The sequence below is a fragment of the Mirounga angustirostris genome, unplaced genomic scaffold, assembly GCF_029215605.1.
Source record: "Mirounga angustirostris isolate CCGP_5_RB_7025 unplaced genomic scaffold, mMirAng1.0.hap1 SCAF_1, whole genome shotgun sequence".
NCBI lineage: Eukaryota > Metazoa > Chordata > Mammalia > Carnivora > Phocidae > Mirounga > Mirounga angustirostris.
Genome location: NW_026991709.1, coordinates 94247901 through 94268073, shown reverse-complemented (window position 1 = coordinate 94268073; position 20173 = coordinate 94247901). Strand labels below are relative to the sequence as shown.

Below are 20173 nucleotides of genomic sequence, written 5' to 3'. Positions count from 1 at the left end.
AGAACCCTGAGACAGTGCTTAGAAGCTCCCAGAAGGCAACTTGGGTTCAGTGTATGAATCCGGGATCTTCTTTGAAATCTCTGCAACTCTCAGCAACATGCAGACTAATTTGTGTATTTTCCGTGTACTTTTCACTTCTTCCCCATTCTGTTGTACATCTGGAAATTTCTCAGCTTGTTATGTCTACAGAGGCCTTAGAGAAGACAGGAGAAGTCAACTTCATGGCAGGTAATAGGACCTGTTGTTTACCACCTAAATGATAGTTTTAGTTGCAGAAAAAGTCAAAGTGAATGACTAAATTCAGTGTTGGGGATTATCAGTCAACAAATAGATATGCATTTCTTAGTCAAATTAGGATGAATAGTCAAAGTTGCAGTGTGAGGGAGAATAATCAAAGCTGAGGCTTGGTACAAAGAAAGGAGGATTATTGTTTTCTAATGTTGCTTTTGTTGTCATCAATATCAAGGGCTTAGACAATTAACTGCCATAAATTAAGGGCGGTCTAAATTACAAGACTTGCTTACTAACAAGTATAAAATAATTGCTTTTAAGAAACTGAAAAGTATACGATATGAACTGGAAATCACAAAATACAGGCTTTTTAAATTATTTTACTATCAATATTTTCCTGAAGCTCAGTTACCCAACAGAAATTAAAAACTCATCAGAACTACTGCAGTGATACGACTCAAGATACTTAAGGAAATTACCATGGAGCACGGTAATTTTTTTAGGCTTTCACACCTTTCCACACCACTTTTTTTTCTGGAGGGATATGGCCTTCTTTTTGTAGCTCTAAGTTTAAAGTGGTGCCTTTTAATTACACACAGGCTACTAAAGCAAGACATTATTTAAATGTAATTTTGTAACCTGTACACACAAACTCAAGCCTGTGGATGATGAAATGCTGCTAAAATTATCCTTATCCAGTAAAATTTATTGCAGCGATGAAAATCTTGACATGTATTCCAAAGTTCAAATTAAACTTCAGCGTAATAGGGTAGCCTGAGTTGGACCAAAGTAAATAAGCAATTATTTAGAGTAATTGTATGTGTGTGTTGCATGTATTTAACTTTCCAGAAGAAGTCAGTGAACCCACATTGTGGGGACCGCTGAATTAATTACAAGCGCACACAAAAGGGTACAAAGATCTCAATGGTCTCTTCAACGATCCCAGCGCCCATCTGCCTGACACCCACCTGTCTGGTTGTGTTCTCCTTTGACCCCATATTACCGCCTCAATATTAACTTTCAGATTTGGGTAAAACCATTGCTGTTTCCCAAGATGCTTGCCTCCCACTAAACCCGGACTGAAGGGGAAGTGTTGAAAGCTTGCACCATCTTTTTCCTGAAATGTCGGAGCCGAGTCCCAGCTGCACAACATTGTATGTTAATAACCATTATTTAATTAACAGATGAAGAAGGCCTTTGGAGCTGCTCTGGCAGATTTTGAACTTGATCTTCTCTCATTTGATGTCCCGCAAGACCAGATAAATGGCAAGTCTCTCGAGAGTCTGCCGAGCCCCTTCAGAACAGCTGCACAGCCTCCTCTCCTCTCTGCAGCAGGTTTCTCACTTAAGAAAAAAACACGCTTCATTACATCGCCTCTTACTTGAGCTGCAAGGGTCTATTCAAGGAAGATAAGCCTCTTAGAAATGAAGTAGCGTTGAATTTAGGTTTTGAGTGACAGCAGGAAGATTTATCCATTCAACAGACAATACCGCTTTCTCTGCATTAATCTAGGAGGCGGACAATGATCTGTTTTTAGGCCTCATCTCATCTCTTTCCCACAGCAGAAGGTGATTAGAGTTTGGGAGCCGGGGCCGTGAAAGAAAGCTCCAGCGCTATCTCTCCAGCCCTCCTGCTTCCTGACGCGGTGAGAGGGAGCCCCGAGGCCAAGGGCACCGATCACAGACTCACAGCAAGGGTAAGATGCTTCGACGCTTCACCGTTGGGAAACCCACAGGCCACAGGTGAAGGGCTGAGCCCCAGACCCCAAAGAGTAAGCCATTATTGTGAACTTCCCAGAGAGACAAGAAAGCACAAAGCAGCCCTTCGGGAGTGAAAGCAAGCCCGTACATTCTTCCTGGCGGGGCCCAGATAAAAATGTTAGGGATCCTTTGACTCTACATGATATTCCACCGCTATCCACAGGTAAGGTTCAGTTAAGTCCCAAATCAGCTGGTCTGCAAAGAGCAGCCTGGAGAGAAGGAGGCAAAGATTGGGCTGGACAGGCATGGACAGCAATGCCACACAAAATCTGAGTGCATGTTTACACAACAGAGCCATCCCATCCCACCTTTTATATCCATCTTCCGCAACCCCACAGGGGCTTCCACAAAAATCCCCAGGCCCCGATTATTAATTCCAAGTGTCCCTCTCTGCCAAGCCCTGGGCACGGAGCCCACAGTGAGCAACTTAACAGACTCGCAAGTGACCCACAAGGATATTAAACTGGAGTCGAGCATCAGAATCCCGTTTTATAGGCAGTGTCTGGCACTATCCTCTATGTGGGAGGCTTGCCACTTTATTAGCAGGAATCTGTGCTTACACTCTGTGGCACATAAATTGATGAATGGACTTCAGAGTCAATGTGGTGGCTTAAAACCACGCTTCCGGTTTGGGACGTGTATATTTTTATTTGAGTTGCAAACATAAGACTGCTGCCGTCACATCACAAAATCCAGGGATAGACCACTCACAACCGTGCTCCTTTTTCCTTTAGCTCACCCTGAAGGTATCTAAATATCAAATACCTACAAATAAACACATGAAATAAAATGCTCATCTCCAGTTACCCTAGAAGTACCCCAGCATCGAACTAATCGAAGGTGGGCCCAAGAAGATTTATAACCAAGATTTTGGAAAGCAAGTAGGAGGTGAAATGCTTTTGCATGGTACCTATTTTCCTGAAAGGGCAGTTCGTGGAGGCCGGGAGAGACTCTCATTCAAGTGTGAGTAATTAATTAAGTTAGTGAGTAAGTAAGCATAGTGAAAGTCATAGATATTACCACAGAATTAGATCAAGTTGTCCCAAGTGACTTCTAAATTGAAGAGCAGATTGTGTGTTCTCTAGAAATCAATATAGAGTCATCACATTTTGACATTTCCTATTGTTAAATTGTGTTTTGTTTTGTTTTGATTTTGCAAAATGTCATAGTGACAACTAGAGACTTCTGTGACATTCACCCCATGTGATGTTGCAAATGCCTGTTTGTCGATGTTAAAGCTACTGTAGCCAGCCAAACATGGCGGCTTTTAAGGCTTCCGGGAACCCAAATCCAACACCAGTGTAGCATGAAGACAATTCTGAAGAGGGGGGAGGGGAGCCCACCGCCCAGAGACCCCTTTGGAAATCTCACGTAGCATGACAGCCCAGTGGCTATGCTCCTCTGGTGGACAGTTCTTCAGAAAAGCAGGAATGATTCAAAACAAAACACAAAAGCAGCACCAAGTCACTGTTCTTCTCATATTCTGAAACTGAGTCTGAGGAGAGACAGTTTTAGTCTTCCTATCTCTGGGCCTCAAATTCCTTAAAATTCATCTCACAGCACTGGTATAGATAACTTCTTTTTACCTACTGTTTCCACAATCAAAAGTTGACCTCCCAGGTGGCAAAAAAAAGTAAATTGCCTCCATATCAAACCCTACCTAATGGAGCTAACCAGCACCTCCTCTGATAGTCTTTCTTTTCTTCTTTCTTTCTTTCTTTCTGCCTTTTTTTTTCCGTTTTAATTACTGAAGCCTTCTGTTTTAGAGAACTCCCTAATTGCTTCATTTCGAGATGTTATGTTTAACCTCAGGAAATGGTGCTGTAAGACCTGGCAAACAGCTTTCTGGTTGTTTCAATCAGTACCAGATTATGAAGTCCAGCCGAGTAAGAACCCTATTCATTTTCTTGCCCTGTCATCTTGATCTCATTTGAATGTCTGGGGAGCTGGAGGTGCTTAGCAGGCCCTGGGTTTCAGGAGTGGGGGTGGGAGCACCAGGGAGAGCTATGCGATGTGTTAGGGACACTGAAAGTTTTCATTTGACTCCTTAATGAGAGCGACCTTTGACATGGGCTGATGAGTTCCATGCTTGTCCTGGTGTGCTTTTTGAAAACATTTGACACTGGTCACAGGTCTGACAGGGATATGACTAATGAAGTCGTGGTATAAAAATAATGGGCTGCAATTGCAAGTCATTTGCATGAAACCAAACTCCTTAAAAACTTGTCTCTGTTCACTTTCTGTTTTCTAAATGAGTCAATAATATGAATCAGATGGCTTGAAGGCAAGAGACTCCCAAATATTCCTTCTCTAAGTTTGGTAAATTAGTTGGCATTTGGTGCAATTTTTGTTGCCTTGAGGCCTGGTTTAAATTGGACTGTAGTTACTAAATTGCTAGGGCGATTGCAGAATGTGTAGGATAATACATAATACCTTGTTTTTCTTAAGCGTTTCGTCAGAGAGCTTCTTGTGAGGTCAAGAGACCCAGACAGCTCTTTGCAGGGAATATCAACTGGGAGCAAGGGCAGAAGAAATGGGAGAAAGGGGGGAGGGGCAAGCAGGGAAGTGTTGGGGGAAGAAAAAAAGAAGAGATAAAACAAAATCAAAACCAAAAAGAAGAAGGCAATATGAATTAAGGTCCAAAAATGTAAACGGGAGAAAGACAGGAAAAAACAGTGAAAGGGGGAGAACAGAAATATGAATGTGGAGGAGAGTCAGGGGGAAATGGGAAATGGAAGGAAGCTTTCAAGGATGGAAGCCTGAAAGAAAAAACTGCCATTTCTAGTTTAGTGTTATCCTATAAAACCGTGCACTATGTATCCTTACAGAGTGCTGAGCATCCACAGACAACATTCTGGGCTTCACAGGAGCCCACACCCTGGGACGACTCTCCCCCTCCTTTGCCTCTGCATCACCCAGCCCGAGTCCCTGATGGTTCATCCTTTCTCCTGTGGCTCAAAATTCCCGCCATCATGGAGAAGCTTTCAGTGAAACCCAGTCATCATTCAACCAGCTGTATCAGAGGCAGCAGCCAGAAGGAGGCAAGTTCCTTTCTAGAGCCTTCCTCCTATTGTGGCTTGTCATTCGTGATTTAAACACTTGGGATTTTCTTTATGATTTGTCAGTTGCAGCACATCTATTTGGGGTGTCATTTTACTCACCTGGTATGTATGACAAATTAAATATCACACGTCCCTAAACTTAAATAAAAAGAAATACAAATAATTTACAGATACACACACATGCAGCGAAAGAACAAATGAACAAAAGAAAGGTTGCTTGGCACAGGGAAAAGTATACACACAAGCTTGGAAATGAACCAGGTCTGCTTGCTAACAAGCAACCTTGGGAAATTATCTTAATCTCATTGAGCCTCAGTTTCTTTAATCACAAAGTGGAAGATTAAAAGATTATGTTTATAAAGTACTAGCATGTACTAGTATAAAGTACTGGCATGCCTTGAGTAGCTTGAATGAATGGATCAATCAATCAATCAATCAATCAGTCTATCAAATAATCAATGTAGTAGGAGTAGTAATACTCTTTTTGTGCCTGCCCTTCAAGAAAGTATTTCTCACCTTCTGTTTCTACATAAAGCAATCAATAATAATTCTACTGCAGAACATGCAGGAATAGAACACACATATAGTTCCATAAACTAGCTCATTGCACTTACACATTCTACTCCCCAAAACTTGAAATCCAAATAACCAACAACTGACACATGTTCTCTCCCTCTCTCTGTCTCTCAAATTGACCATCATATTTCAGATTTCCACACACATCCTATATCAGTACATATCAGCCCCATCTCCTCATCTCCTCTATTTATTCCTTCTAAAGATGCACAAACTGAGAATTAAGGTCCATAATTATGGCTTGATAATATCTAAGATTAGCAAATATTTTAAAAATCAAATTTTTTGACAAATATGTTACCGTAGCCTAATTGTTTAAAAATTGATCAGTTATGGTTACTTTCGGGTCATTAGAATTGGCCAAATTCTGACTACCTCGAACCCAACTTTTCTAGATATAGATGCATTTACTCTATGAATTCATGCTTAGCAGGTCAGTAAGTTAAATCGTATTCACCCTAATATAATTTAATATCTTTAATATAATATTAGTGAGGCTCCCAAGCCCATAAGCAAGTTTTGTTACTGGTTGCTGAAAAAACACATAGGAGATATTCTCATTCTAGAAAGCAAAGCTAACATTGAAAGACAACAATAAACTTCAGAATAAATTACAAAAAAATTGCAGAGTTGGTTTTTGAGAAAGAAGATGAAGTTTAATTGAGTCAGATTGAAGAAAATGAAGGGAAGTTTAGAGAAAGCCTAAGAAGGCTCAAAAGGATGAAGTCTGGGGACTTGAGCACACTTCCCGTTGAATTTGCATACGCTACTGGTAAACTGCTGTCTGTTTCTAAAGGAAGTGGGATTTAACAACTGGCAAAACATTCAGCAACTAAGAAGTCACTCTTTCTCTTAAAGCCAGTAATGCTGAGAGCAATGTGAAGTACTCCACATAGCCCTGCTTTTACATTTTAAAGAATGAAAATGAAGTGAAATGAACAACTGTAAGAAGCACTAACAGAATGAAAAATAGATTCTAAGAGGAAAAGACAAAAGAAATTCTAGCTTTTTCACCCCCAGGAAGGGATAAAGAACCAAGTGTGAAAGGATCTTACGAGCATGATGCTGACTGGTTATCCTCATTTCCATGGATTATCAAATAAGATGAAATGGGGGAAATGGACCCAAAAATTTTTTTTAAATCTTCTTGACAGTAATAAATACAAGAATGTTATTAAATATTAGAAGAGATGTCCAATAGAGGTTATGGGTTAGAAGTCTTAGAAGTCTTTTAAAAATGGGAGCAATGGCCATCTGTCTTCTATAGTTTGTGTCTTTACCTGCCTGGAGGCCAAATACTGAATCATTACCAAATGTATGGTTCTATTATCCCAGAGATTGATGTCATTACCCCTGAAGTTTAATGCATGGGAATGGAGTAGGTAATGGAATAATGTTGAAAACTCAAGGATGGAAGCAGATGATGATAAAATATAAGGCTAGCATTTAATTTCTCCAAAACTCCACAGAAAATAATTCCATAAAAATAAATTTTGTTGAAGTTCTATTTTATATTTTACTTATATGTATACATGGTTCATTTCCTTTATTAAACCATAAGCTTCTTGAAGGCAAGAGACATATATATTCATCTTAGTTTCCCTTCCCAACCCCTTCCCCGCCCCCCACCCCCAGCCCCCGCAGAGTCCCTAACATCAGGGCTGAGAGCCAGGTGTTATCATCAGACCTACAGTCACCTGTAAAGCTACACCTGCCAGTGTCCTGTCTGACTGGTTTGGTGCCTAGGCTCTAGAGGTTAACTGTTTTGAATATCATCCCTACCCAACCCTTTTTGAGAGTGAGACTTCATAAGAACAGGAAGTTTTCTCTGCTTTGTTCATTAATGAATCCACAACACCTAAAATAGTTTCTGGTACATGGTCAGTACTTAGAAAAATGAATGGTTGATATTCAATACATGTGTTGAGTGCAGTTTAGGAATATCATTTTTTTTAATTCTCCTAAACAGAAAAAAAATGTTAAGAACATTCTCAGGTGGTTTTGTATCCTTGTACTCAAACCACACTAATTCAAACTTTTTTTGTCCTCCTTCTCCCTATTATATTTCTATGCAAGGATGTGTACAATGAGCAATGCACCATGGTGTTTCCAAAGAGAAAATGTTTAAGTAAAACCAATAGCCCCACACAGAATAAGTACTTCAATTCCTATGTTTTTTATGTTTTGATTTCAAAAAAAATCAGTAAGCAGTCTTAAAAATATATTGCTCTATCCATTTCTCTGCAAGTAAAGTAGGAGTGCGAATATTTGATCCCCAGGGGGAAGGCGTTATGAAAACCATAGAATTTTATAAATATAAATATATATTTGTAAATATTTATAATATTTATAAATATACTATTTATTTTTTAAAATTTTGACATTATAAACCAAACTGTGTATTTGAATTTCTCCTTTTATTTTTCTCATGCTCTTATATTTTAAGCATCCAACGCCAAAAACTAGTTTTCCATCTGGTTAGCATAATTTATTTACAGCCTTGGGCACAGATTTGCAATGTAATGTAAATAACAATACTATTTTGCATGGCTATTGTACCTCTGGAAACTCTTTACCAGGATTAATTTTCACAATCCTCCTTAAGGAATAGGTGGACACTGATATTAGTAAGGCTCAGGCTAATAAAACCTGGCTTGAAGAAGAGCACATTTGCAAGAAAGTTTTAATTTACCATTTTTCAATTCTACTTGTGTTTCACTAGATCTCCAAAAAAGCATTGGCCTTGTAACATCCCCAAAGAACATACCATTTCAATTTAGATTCTTCTCTTAACCACGCAGGAGGCTGAGTTCCATTTGTTTATCTGTTTTACTAGATCTCTATGTCTACATCACACCAAAGCTCAATCTGACCAGTTACATTAAATGGAAGTACTCAGTTAGGTCAGTGCTTAAAGCATTACCAGCTGACAACGCTCTCCGCACCCTGGGTTTTAAAAACAGCTTCTCACTTACTAGGCACCAGCAGTTGTGTTTTGCTGTGGTAAGAGCAGAAGAAATCAAAGCAGTGGTTGTGATCAACAGCATTTACTGAAGACTATATGCTTGTTCTTGGTCTAAGCACCTTATATGTATTAACTCATTTAACTTGCACAATAACCTTATAACACAAGTGCAATTATTTTCCCCTCCTTTACAAATATGGAAACTGGGGCAAAAGGAGGTTAGATCATTAATTGCCCAAAGTTGCACAACTAGTAAAAGGCGGAGTCAGCATTCCACAGCCTGAGACCAATATTTATTATCTATTTTTTTTGCCAGGCACTTAACACTACTTTGTCCAATATTTCCTAGAGCAGAGGAATGACCATCCTGTGTTTTAACTCAACAATATTTACCAAAAACCTGGAATTGCCCCCATCTTTCTGATAATGACTTCTCTTACCTCGAACAGTATGACTGGGAAAAGTGTAGTACAGATTTTTTTGACATTATTTTGGCATTATTATATGTGGCATGGATTCTGCCCAAGAGATGGTGGCTTGTTATCACGTGTGAACCCACACACAGACACCCATCCACACACAATCACCTGTTGAATTGGTCAATTCAAACAACCAATCAGTGCGATGGGGTTGAGAAAATCAGTCACACCAGTTACCTGACACCTTGCAGAACAAAAAGAGAGAAGGGAAGACATCCAAATATTTGTTGCATCTCATTTTTAACTTTTTAATATCCTGTGCTGGAAACCCACAAAGACCCAACTCCAGAGCCTATGAAACATTGAGGAGGAAAATATAAGGACAACAGATCTAGCTTCTAATGCCACTCACAGGCTGTATCAATCTGGTTGCAAAGAACTACACGCATACCATCATAGCCTTCTGCTTCATGGAACAAAGCCTTCCCGGTCCATCTCCTTGTCCTCTCTCTTTGAAAAATGCACTTTTCTATTTTTTTACAAAGCCTCTTTTTCACCTACCAGGGAAAAATATCACATTTAAATGAATCCCAGGGCGCCTGGGTGGCTCAGATGGTTAAGCGTCTGCCTTCGGCTCAGGTCATGATCCCAGTGTCCTGGGATCGAGTCCCGCATCGGGGTCCCTGCTCCTTGGGAGCCTGCTTCTCCCTCTGCCTCTCTCTCTCTCTGTCTCTCATGAATAAATAAATAAAATCTTAAAAAAAAAAATTATTTAAATGAATCCCAGTAGCCAAAATTAAATGCTGGCCTTAAAGTTCTAGCTCGGGAAATAGCCAGGGTTAAGTAATAAGCTCCATGCATTTCCAAATTAATCTGTTAATTTAAATGGCATAACAACTCAAAACTGTTGCTCTCCCAACCTTATTGTAGTTGCAGAAACCAGAAAAAAATTATAAATTAATAGATATAAATGAACAGAAAAGATTCTTTATTTGTATTTGGCAAAATAAAATTAATAAAGACACCCAAACATGCTGAGAATCTTTCATCTTTGAAGTCGTTGCTGTATCTTCCATATAATATTGCAGTTTCAACATAAGCAATCATTTTATCAGAGAGCAGAGTAAATAGCAACATAAAAACATAGAGCGGCTTGCGGGCTCATAGATAACGACTTCCCCAAGGCTGCAGTGCCTTATGTACCCTTCTTTGGCAATTCCTTTTGGAATGTTTGTTTTTTGTTTTTTTGTTTTTTTCCCATTTTTCCATAGAGATTTTGCAGGAGATTTTTATTTTGTTTTGTTTTCATTCTTTCATGAGCTACAAAATTATGTGACTCTCCCCTTTCATGATTCCTCCCATTAAAAGTTCTGCCATCTTGTTAGGCACATAAGTGACATGTTCACCAGAGTTCAGGGGTGAAGAGAACTGAATTTCAAAACCACACAATTTATGTGGAAATGAAGCACATTCCTCGCTGTTTCTGTGTCAGACATATGGGAAGACTGTGTGTATAATAGGCTGTTTGATTTGTGTGATGGAGAGATTTTTTTTTTAAGCTCTCTGTAGAAAAAAAAAGTCACACTGATTTCTAGGCTCATCTATACTTCTTTTCCTGTATTTTATGTGGAAACATTTTAGAACTCACAGTTTCCATATTAGGTACATTTTCCACAGTTAATTAATCCTGCTTTCCCACATGACAAATGACCCTATCTCATAAAAGGGTACATTGGCAAGCAAGGAAGGAGTGAAAGAAGGTATTCTTTGATATTTATATATGATACGTTTTTTTTTCCTTTTAATTTTAAAACCCTGGACTCCCAGAGTATTAAAGTACAGTACATGTTCTACAGAAAAGTAAATTTTGGCATCTTTTAGGTAAATCAAATGCATGAGTTCTTTTTTCTTTCTTTTGAGAACCACAATGCCCAATTAGAGGGGGGAAAAGTACAACGGCTCCATACCTAGATTTTTAGGTATGCCATATCTTGTGCTCTCAGCTATGAAAATTCAGAACGTAAACTCTAGTCAAATGGCCGTGTGGTAGCATTTGAAATTGCCAATACAAATGGCCCTCCCTGGTTTTCCTCCAAAATCTCCAAGTTTGGGGGGGGAAAAAATAGACTCCATATTATTAACTTGTTGACTATTTTCTCTTTTACTCAATATTAAATTAGGACGGAGGAGAAAGCCCTGGGTGTTACCCTAGGCTGTCAGCTTCCCACAAAGACACAGGGCTTTCTTTGCCACATGAGAGCTAGAAAGATGAACAGCACTACGAGTCTTATCTGTAAGAAGTGACCTAAAATCTCATTGACAGGCAATAGGCCAAATTTGGCCATCTCATATCTCCAGACTTCTCTAGAGACCAAGAAGTTACCATGCTAGCCTAGATTCCACCTTCAGCTTTATCCGTCACTGGGAAGTCTGTGTTACCTCTCAGGGCCTCTGTTCCCTCATTCATAAAATGATATGGATGGAAAAAAAACATTCTCTAATGGTCCCTCAGCTCTAGCATTTTATGATTCTATCTTATGCCATGTAATATGGCACTATTCCCCACTCTCTCCACTACCAGCCTTCACTGATTTATTGCCCAAGAGCAAGTCAGTGTAGTGAACTCTGGGCTTAACCTGGCCTGTCTTGCATTAGTCAAACCAAATTATTTCCCACCTTTATCACTGTGTTGCAATTCTGATGCGTGTACAAAAAAAAAAAAAAAAAAAATCTATCCATCTCTTTGCTTAATTTATCCATCTATCTACCTACCTTTAACACCTCTGTTTTAACATACAGTTTCTGAAGAAAAATTAAGGTTTCTAAGGCTGTTTCCCATGACTACCCTTGAAATCACTGCAACAGTTTTGCCACGAAAGACACAAATGTAGCCTACTTACAAGCCCCTGGTTGTTTAAAATCTGGACATTTCCTCTTGACCTTCTCTTTAATTCACCACTATCTCTTCTCAGTGTCTTTAAACTCAGAACTGTTCATCTCCACACTTTGCATTTGATTCTATACCTAGACCAGAGGCAGATAAACAATGGAATAAGAACAAACTCATGCAGAGTTTGGTTTTGTCTCCTATTTATATAAACAAAGGCCGAAAAAGCCTCTAAGCAGGCATCAGTTTTTACCAATTTATCTTTCTACCATGCCACATTTCTAGGAGAAAATCTATTAGCTTGATTTAAAAAAAAAGGGGGGCGGGTAGGAAGTCTGGGAAGCCTGTTTTAGGCAGTGGGGTAAATACCAAGATGAATGAGAAAGCGAAAATAGGTTTAACAACAGCAACAACAACAACAAATATTTCGGGTTATTTGCTCTCCATTGGAATGAGTCAGCATTCTTGCCAATGAGTGAGCATACCTAGCACAATCTGCTCCCACGGAGGGATGGCTTATGCAGAATGTCCTTCCCTGGGTGGGTTTCAGAGAACAATTTGTTCAGAAGATGAGAAATGAAGAGTCAGAATAAGTTAGCAAGGATCTTTTTCTTTGAGATTCAGGCCTGTCTTGTACGTCTGAGGGATGGATTATTTTTTCAGTCTGCTGTATGTCAGGCATTGTGTTAGGTCCGTTCACATGCATTATTTCGTGGGATCTTCTGCACAATTCAGCAGTTGTGCTTCTAGGGATTTCCCTGTTGCATAAGGAAAAACTGGGCTTTCGAAAGGCCACACGCAGCCACTTCACAGTGGACATGAAATAAGCTGCACATTCACATCATCGAGCTGCTGCAGCAGCAAAGAATATTTAATAGCTTTAAGCCAGAAGTAAGAAGATGCTTATGTGTCTGCCCAACATGGAATCAGTTTTTAGCTAAGACACTAAATCGGGAAGTTACTATTTCTTTTTTTTTTTTTAAGATTTTATTTATTTATTTGAGAGAGAAAGAAAGAAAGAGAGAGAGAGAGGAGGAGGAGGAGGGAGCAGCAGACTCCCTGCTGAGCAGGGAGCCCGATGTGGGGCTCGATCCCAGGACCCTGAGATCATGACCTGAGCCAAAGGCCCAAGCTTAACTCACTGAGCCACCCAGGTGCCCCTGGAAGTTACTAGTTCTACTAAAGATGGGAAAACAATGCATCCCTGCCACCCCCACAGCACAGCATAATGCAGAATACAAGCAAGGACAACATCTCATAGCAGAACTTTTGCCGAACTTATTAGAGAAAATGATCTGCTTTACGGTTGATAAAGATACCCTAACCAACGTGAAATTGAGCAAATACCTCAGCACACATGGGGAGTTGTATGCTAACAAGATGGTCCAGTACAAGGATGCCAACATCCTCGTACGGAATAGCAAAAGCCAAGAATGACATGGGATGCTATTTCACTAAGAATGATAACACTCTGGACCCCACCAGAACTGTGGCAACCCTCTCGGTCCTCTCATGGATTAGCAGGGAGAATCTGGAAATGAATAACAGAATCACTCAGTCCATCATTTATTACTTTGTTATATGTAACTATGCTTAAATTAACCACGTAGTAAACCTTATATTACTCCAGCTTCTAATGTAGGCTTCATCACTCTCTAACTCAAGGAAATGTTGGCTTCATAAAACCAAGAGCAACCTCCTGCAGGTATTTTGCAGGTTGTGGACTGACAAATGCCCTGAATGATTGCTCAGTCAATGGTCTGAGGCAAAAAGTGGGCAGAAAAAATCAGGAGCACTGTTTAGCAAATGCCACCAAAGGTTCATTTCTCCTTAGGTTTTCTGTGCCATGTTATACATCCACTTGTTTATAAAACAGGGAACAGCAAGTGGCCTCATTTGGCTAAGTCCAAAGCCTACACACTTTCTGCGACGTCACACTATTATGACATATAGCCATTAACCAGTGCTAATCGCCTATTTCACTTGAATGAACCAACACAACAATGCGTGGATTTGAGAAGATGATCTCATACTAAAAACAAATAAAATAAAAGAGGAACCTGTTATAATATGTAAGGTTCCTTTGTACAAAGATTCAAAACCATGGGTCAAATAACATGCTGTCCAGCAACAATATGATAAAATTCTTTCCTAAAAGGAAAATTCCATTGAAAACATGTACTTTCAATGTCTTAGCAGATGACCCATAACAACAGTATAGAGAATAATTTTCCACAACAAACCCTCTTGCAAAACCAATGCTGTTGTTTCTCTTGGTCTCTGCCCATTCCACCTTCATTTTCTAGAAACCAAGCAACTAAAGCGATGTGGCTGTTTACACTTCCAGAAGGAGAACAGAAAGCTGAGGGACTTTGACTCACACCCTTTTGTTCTACTATCAACTGGCAGTTACCTTTCAATCATTCTTACTCCTCATCCTTCACAATGCAAACTTCAGAGTCACCCAGCCAGAAATGAACCCAAATAACTCCCAAACACTCCACTAGAAACCCAAACAAAACACAGGATAAAAAATTCCAGGGTGCCTGCTCTTCACAGAAACGTGCTAGCTCACCAGCAAAAATCTGGGCTTCGGTACTGGGTTGTCCACAACTCCTAATGACCCATGAGGCCGCCTCAGGTCCAGAAGACCTTCCTTTCTGGCTTTCACATTTTATCCATCAGTCAACTGCAGCCTATGTGGCTAACATTATCTTCCTTGCACTTTCCCCTAAATCTGCTCCCTCCTCCCACCCACGCTGCCCCGCTCCGTGATGTCCATCCTCTCCTCCCAGGCTCTCTGCTCCCCTCTGGGGTGACCCTCTCCCTGTCTTCTCTGGTTCCCCTAAGTCCTTCTCCAGGACCTGTCTGGGTCTGATCTTAACAGGTCACTTCATCCAAACACACTAGCTTCATTTTGCCCTGAAATTCCAGACTTCTCACCACTTACCCCATAGAATGAAGAAATTAAATTTCTCTAGTTGCTGCATTTATAATAGTCTTATCTATTCATCTGGGTTAAAAGCCCATGTCTTAGAATTCCTTGGCACACCCTCCATCTCAGCCAGGGTTCTTAAAACCAAACAGCTGGTTTTTTTCACAAATTTTCCACAATTACATGTACACTAATTCTAGAAATCTACTATTGGGAAATTTCACTATAATTTTAAAATGTAAGTATCTCATAATGTTCCTAAGCATAGAATTTATGGGGTCTGCTAACACTATCATGTGGATCTTTTCCCTACACCTCCACATTACCTCCTTAGTTTAATTCCTTCTCCCCTTGCTCCCACCACTTTCTGAGCTAACTCCAGTAGAGCACCCATCATACCTTGTTATATCGGGATCAGACTCACCTAGGAGTGAAAATGAAGGCTCCTGTTTAGAAGGCAAGGGTGAAGTATTACTCATCCTTGTACCCAGCCTCTCTCGCTCACGTTATATAGACATACACATTATACATAAATATATATACATATGCTTCATTATATGCATGATGGATACATATACATAATATGTATTTATGTACACGCACATCATAGAATGTATCTATGTACAGATACATAAAACGTAGTATATGTGTTTATATAAAGAACTTATTTTATATATATATGTATAAAACATCGGATATAGGGGCGTGGGTGGCTCAGTTGGTTAAGTGTCTGCCTTCGGTTCAGGTCATGATCCCAGGGTTTTGGGATCAAGCCCCATGTCAGTCTTCCGGCTCAGCAGGGAGTCTGCTTCTCCCTCTCCCTCTACCCCTCCCCCTGCCTGTGCTCTCTCTCTCTCTCTCCTAATGACCCATGAGGCCGCCTCAGGTCCAGAAGACCTTCCTTTCTGGCTTTCACATTTTATCCATCAGTCAACTGCTGCCTATGTGACTAACATTATCTTCCTTGCACTTAGGACATGCACTTAGGACGTAATTTTTTTATTTACCTGCACTCTCTCTCTCTCTCAAATAAATTAAAAAATAATCTTTAAAAAAAATTGGATATATATGTGTTTATTTCTTTCTTTATTTATTTTTAATTTTTTTTTTAAGATTTTATTTATTTGACAGAGAGAGACACAACGAGAGAGGGAACACAAGCAGGGGGAGTGGGAGAGGGAGAAGCAGGCCTCCCGCCGAGCAGGGAGCCCGATGCGGGGCTCGATCCCAGGACCCTGGGATCCTGACCTGAGCCAAAGGCAGACGCCTAATGACCGAGCCACCCAGGCGCCCCATATGTGTTTATTTATTTACAGCCATTAAATGTCAAATGACGAACACAGAGTGCCAAAGCTGGGGAAAAAAGACTCAGAAATGTTCTAGCCTCACCCTGCTCACTCTGTAGATGGGGAAAATCAGACTTAGGGAAATTAATTTTTTTCAAGACTTAACTTGGTAGAAACAGGATATAAGGTTTGAGAAGGAACTATCAAACTTTATCATAAATTCCACAGGAAAACAGCATAAAGATTTCCGTTGGGGCAGAAAGAGATTGCAGCTGGACAAGAAAGCTGAAGGAGAAAATTTCCCAATAGAGCAACCATTTGGGGTTCGAGGCAAATATACCCTGCACAATGCAGATTGTCTACATATTGGTATAGTTCACTATGGCCCACAACTACCAGCATGCAAATCTCCTTCGGTGTTAGTCCTAAAAATTCAGATTCCTCAGCTCACCAAAAAGCTACCTACTCTGAATCTCTGGCTGGGCCCACAAATCTGCATTTGCCCCAGGGTCCCCGTTGAGTCTCTGCATGGCACAGTTTGAGAACCACTAACTATGTCCTATACAGACCTGAGAGTGGAACCAGACATAAAAGCCTAGGCAGATGCTAATAGACTTGCAATTCTTGTCCCCAGGGAACCAATAAGAGAAAACTGGAAGTTGGTCATTGGTCATTAGGTTTAACCAAGGAATCCAATTTTCGTCATTAATTCTATATTCAAAAAAGCACTTCTCGCCTAAGTACCTCAAGACCGTCCACCAAATAAACGCCATTCTCTTGAAAATAGCTAGCTCTTTCCTCAAATTGAAGGGAAAAAAATCATATGTGGCTTTCTGGAGATGGCCTAGTACCAATTCTCTATATCTACCTTGAGCTGTGGCCTTCTTCCCTCTCCTCCCCTCCACTCCACCTTCCTCCCCCTCCTCCTTCTTCGCTTCCTCCCTTTCTTCCTCCCCCTTTTCCCCGGTTTCCTCCTTCCCCTCCCCCCCCTTCTTTACCTTTTAGCTTCACCTTCTCTTCCTTAAAAATCTTGTCCCTGGAACTGTTCAGCATTACCTGGGAACTCATTTAAAATGTAAATTATGAGGCCCAACCTACAGAATCAGAAACTCTGTGGGTGGAGCCCAGCACTCTGGGTTTAGCATGTCTTTCAGGGAATTCTGATGCAAACTGAAGTTTGAGAGCCATTGCCCTAAAGAAATACGGACAGAAAGGGAGCTGCTACCTGCCATTCTCCAGCCTGATCCTCCTCCTTGGGGAACAAGGATGAGGTGAATTGCTGCCTAGCAAAGGAGACCCAAGTCCATCTGCCCCCACCAATCCATCTGCAGGTATTCACAGAACTGACTCCTAATAAAGCTTACCCTGAGTATCCAAGTTGCTACTCTATAAATATCAATTGATAATCATACCAACATATTAAAGAACAAGGCAATACAGTAGGCCAGGGCCGTAGGGCACACAAATCAACATAATACACAGTCTGGCTTTAAAAGTTATATCTATATTCTAATGCTAATGGAAGGGGGAGGAGTGGAGGGGAGGAATAGTTTAATTTAGCCAAAATTGTTTATTTTAAATGAATTGGTTGATTTAAGTCCTACAACCAGTTTCTAAGCACTTGCTTTCAAATTAACCAGTTGTTTGAATGAAATGGTGAATTTCTTTTCCTTCCTTGAAGACAGGCTCATATGGCTACCACCTGAAATCAATGATTAAAGAAATATTTAATAGTATCTGTCCATCATTAAATTATTGCTATTAATTAAAACTTTAAAGGAAGCTTAGTTTTTTCTACTAATGGATATAGGGATTCCAGTGTTACAAGTTACATTTCTAAGCCAAAAAATGCACAAGGAAGTGAAGTATACAGAGAAAATTCATCTAGAAAGCATACTACCCACCAACAGCTACCTAATTTAGCAGAATATATTACCTGTATGCTTCATAAATCTTAATTAAAGCCGTTAGTTTTTCTATTATGTGATCAAGAAATGCCCCATTAAAGTTAAACAGTTTCTACAAGTAATTATACACATATACACTTTAAAATTGTTTCACATATACTGGAAACGTTGTCTACTAAATCAAAAACTTGCAGAATTTCATTAATGTAAGATTTTTTTATCTCCCAAAAGTCAAATGTGTCCCAGAGGAACCAGTATACTCAATGCTGGCTTCTTATAATACAATTTAATGCTCACAAACACAACTAAAGTATTTAAACATTTACAGGGGTTGTCATAAATGCTTTTCTTATTTTTGATCAAATTCAACCTTACACTTAATACAGTTAACTGTAGTTATTTAATTTAAAAACTTGAGATTCCAACCTCAAAAATTTATAACAATATAAATGCAGTTACTTGGCTATAGGATCTGTATACTACGGGGACTCCATTCTTCAATATGAAACACAAATGCCAAAACCAGAGAGGGGATATTTTTAAAAATAGACATTATTTTAAATAACTGTTGGCACATTGAAGAAAAAGAACTTCAAATCCAAATTCAGGAATAGATCTCTTTTATTCAGGCAGTCATTTCAATCAGACACTAGCTCACCAAGAAGAAGAAGAGCATAAAAAATGTTTTGTTTCTATGTTTCTGGTGTTTTGAAAAATAATACAAGATAAAATTGATAAACCAGATCATTGAAAGCATTGTTAGGTGTTCTAGCCATCTGAACTTAATAACTGGATGGAAAATACTATTGAGAATTTCTCCATTTTTTCAGGAGGTGCAATTACTTTAATACATTATGATGTTCCGCGGAACTCTGTAATATTATACTTCTGAAAGCTGAGCAAGTTTAGCCTTTGGAAACAGTGTCACAGGCCTCAGGAAAAAAAAAAAAGTCACTTCAGTGCAAACTGTTGTGCCGAGAGCTTACCATCCTAGGGCATACTGATGAGCACAGGCACGGAACACGGGGGGGGGGGGGGGGGGGGGGGCGGGGCGGGAGACACAGCCTTGGCGCAGGCATTGATGGATAACCCTTGATCCCGTAGAATGTAATATCTCTCAGGGCTGAGAGTGCATTATTAATTGAAATCCTTGTTTAGTTCCTCCTTGTAGACCACTATATAATCGCATCTTTACCTTGAAAACTATTTTCAGCAGAATTCAGAATGAGTAAAGTATCTTCAAAATGTGTAGCAAGAAAATCTATTTCATTTACATGTGATTATATCGCAACGGACATACTAGGGAGACATTGAATTGTTACGCCCATTACCACATACAGAGCACAAAACAGATGCAGGTAGATTACCCTAGAGCACAGAGACAATTAAAATGCCATTTGACATAAAATTAAAAGCCCCAAGATTAAAAACTAAAAACAACTGTAAGTGTTTGTGCCTAGCGACAAATGTAAATGACCACAGTGTATTCTGATATTAAATAGAAACTTTCCAATATAGATTTCTTACAGTTACAAATACCTCAGTTTAATGAAATGCCTCTTCTTTTGTGACTGTATTTTATGAATATAAATTGGACTAGTCAAACACATTAGCATTTTTTCTTATTCAAGTAGAGCATATCAAATCACACTAGTTTGAAAAGAAAATGTTTCCCAGGAAAATGAAAGTTTTGTGTGGGAGATGGGGGGGTTGGGGAGGGGGCACCCCAGCTAAGGTAAAGGAAAGATTAAATATCTCACTGAACATCAGCCTGACATAGAGAAGTAACATCCCTAACAATGTCAATCTTATCAAAGTGTAAGATGAAGTAAAATAGAAGACTGGGATGTGTTAGGAGATGTCCAACATAGGTTTAGAAAAATAGACGCAGTAATAATCCCATCCACTAATAAACTGGATAAGGAGCCTAGTGGGGAACTTAACAACCAGTCACACTAAATGACAGAGCAGAGGGCAAAGAGGTGTGGAAACTGAGAAGATAGGCTTCCAAGTCTTTTCCTGAAAGTGCTTAGATTTTGAGGAGAGTCCAATATTGCCTGACAAAAGGGTCTTTGTGCAATAACACCAGGGAGGTGAAGGAGAGCCACTCAGGAAAACCAATGAAGACAGGCCATGCCTTGTACA

The 20173-nt window shown here is 39.7% G+C and overlaps 1 protein-coding gene across 8 annotated transcripts in view; it reads right to left on the bottom strand.

Annotated features, from left to right (window-relative positions):
- MECOM (MDS1 and EVI1 complex locus) overlaps nt 1-20173 on the bottom strand; it is a 541263-nt gene that overhangs the window by 456184 nt on the left and 64906 nt on the right. Inside the window, exon 2 of one of the 8 annotated variants that reach the window (XM_064585679.1) lies at nt 11914-12037. The exons of the other annotated variants lie outside the window; for them this stretch is intronic. The gene's annotated coding sequence lies outside the window, so the exon portion shown is untranslated. The remainder of the gene's footprint in view (nt 1-11913; nt 12038-20173) is intronic. 8 annotated transcript variants of the gene reach the window in all.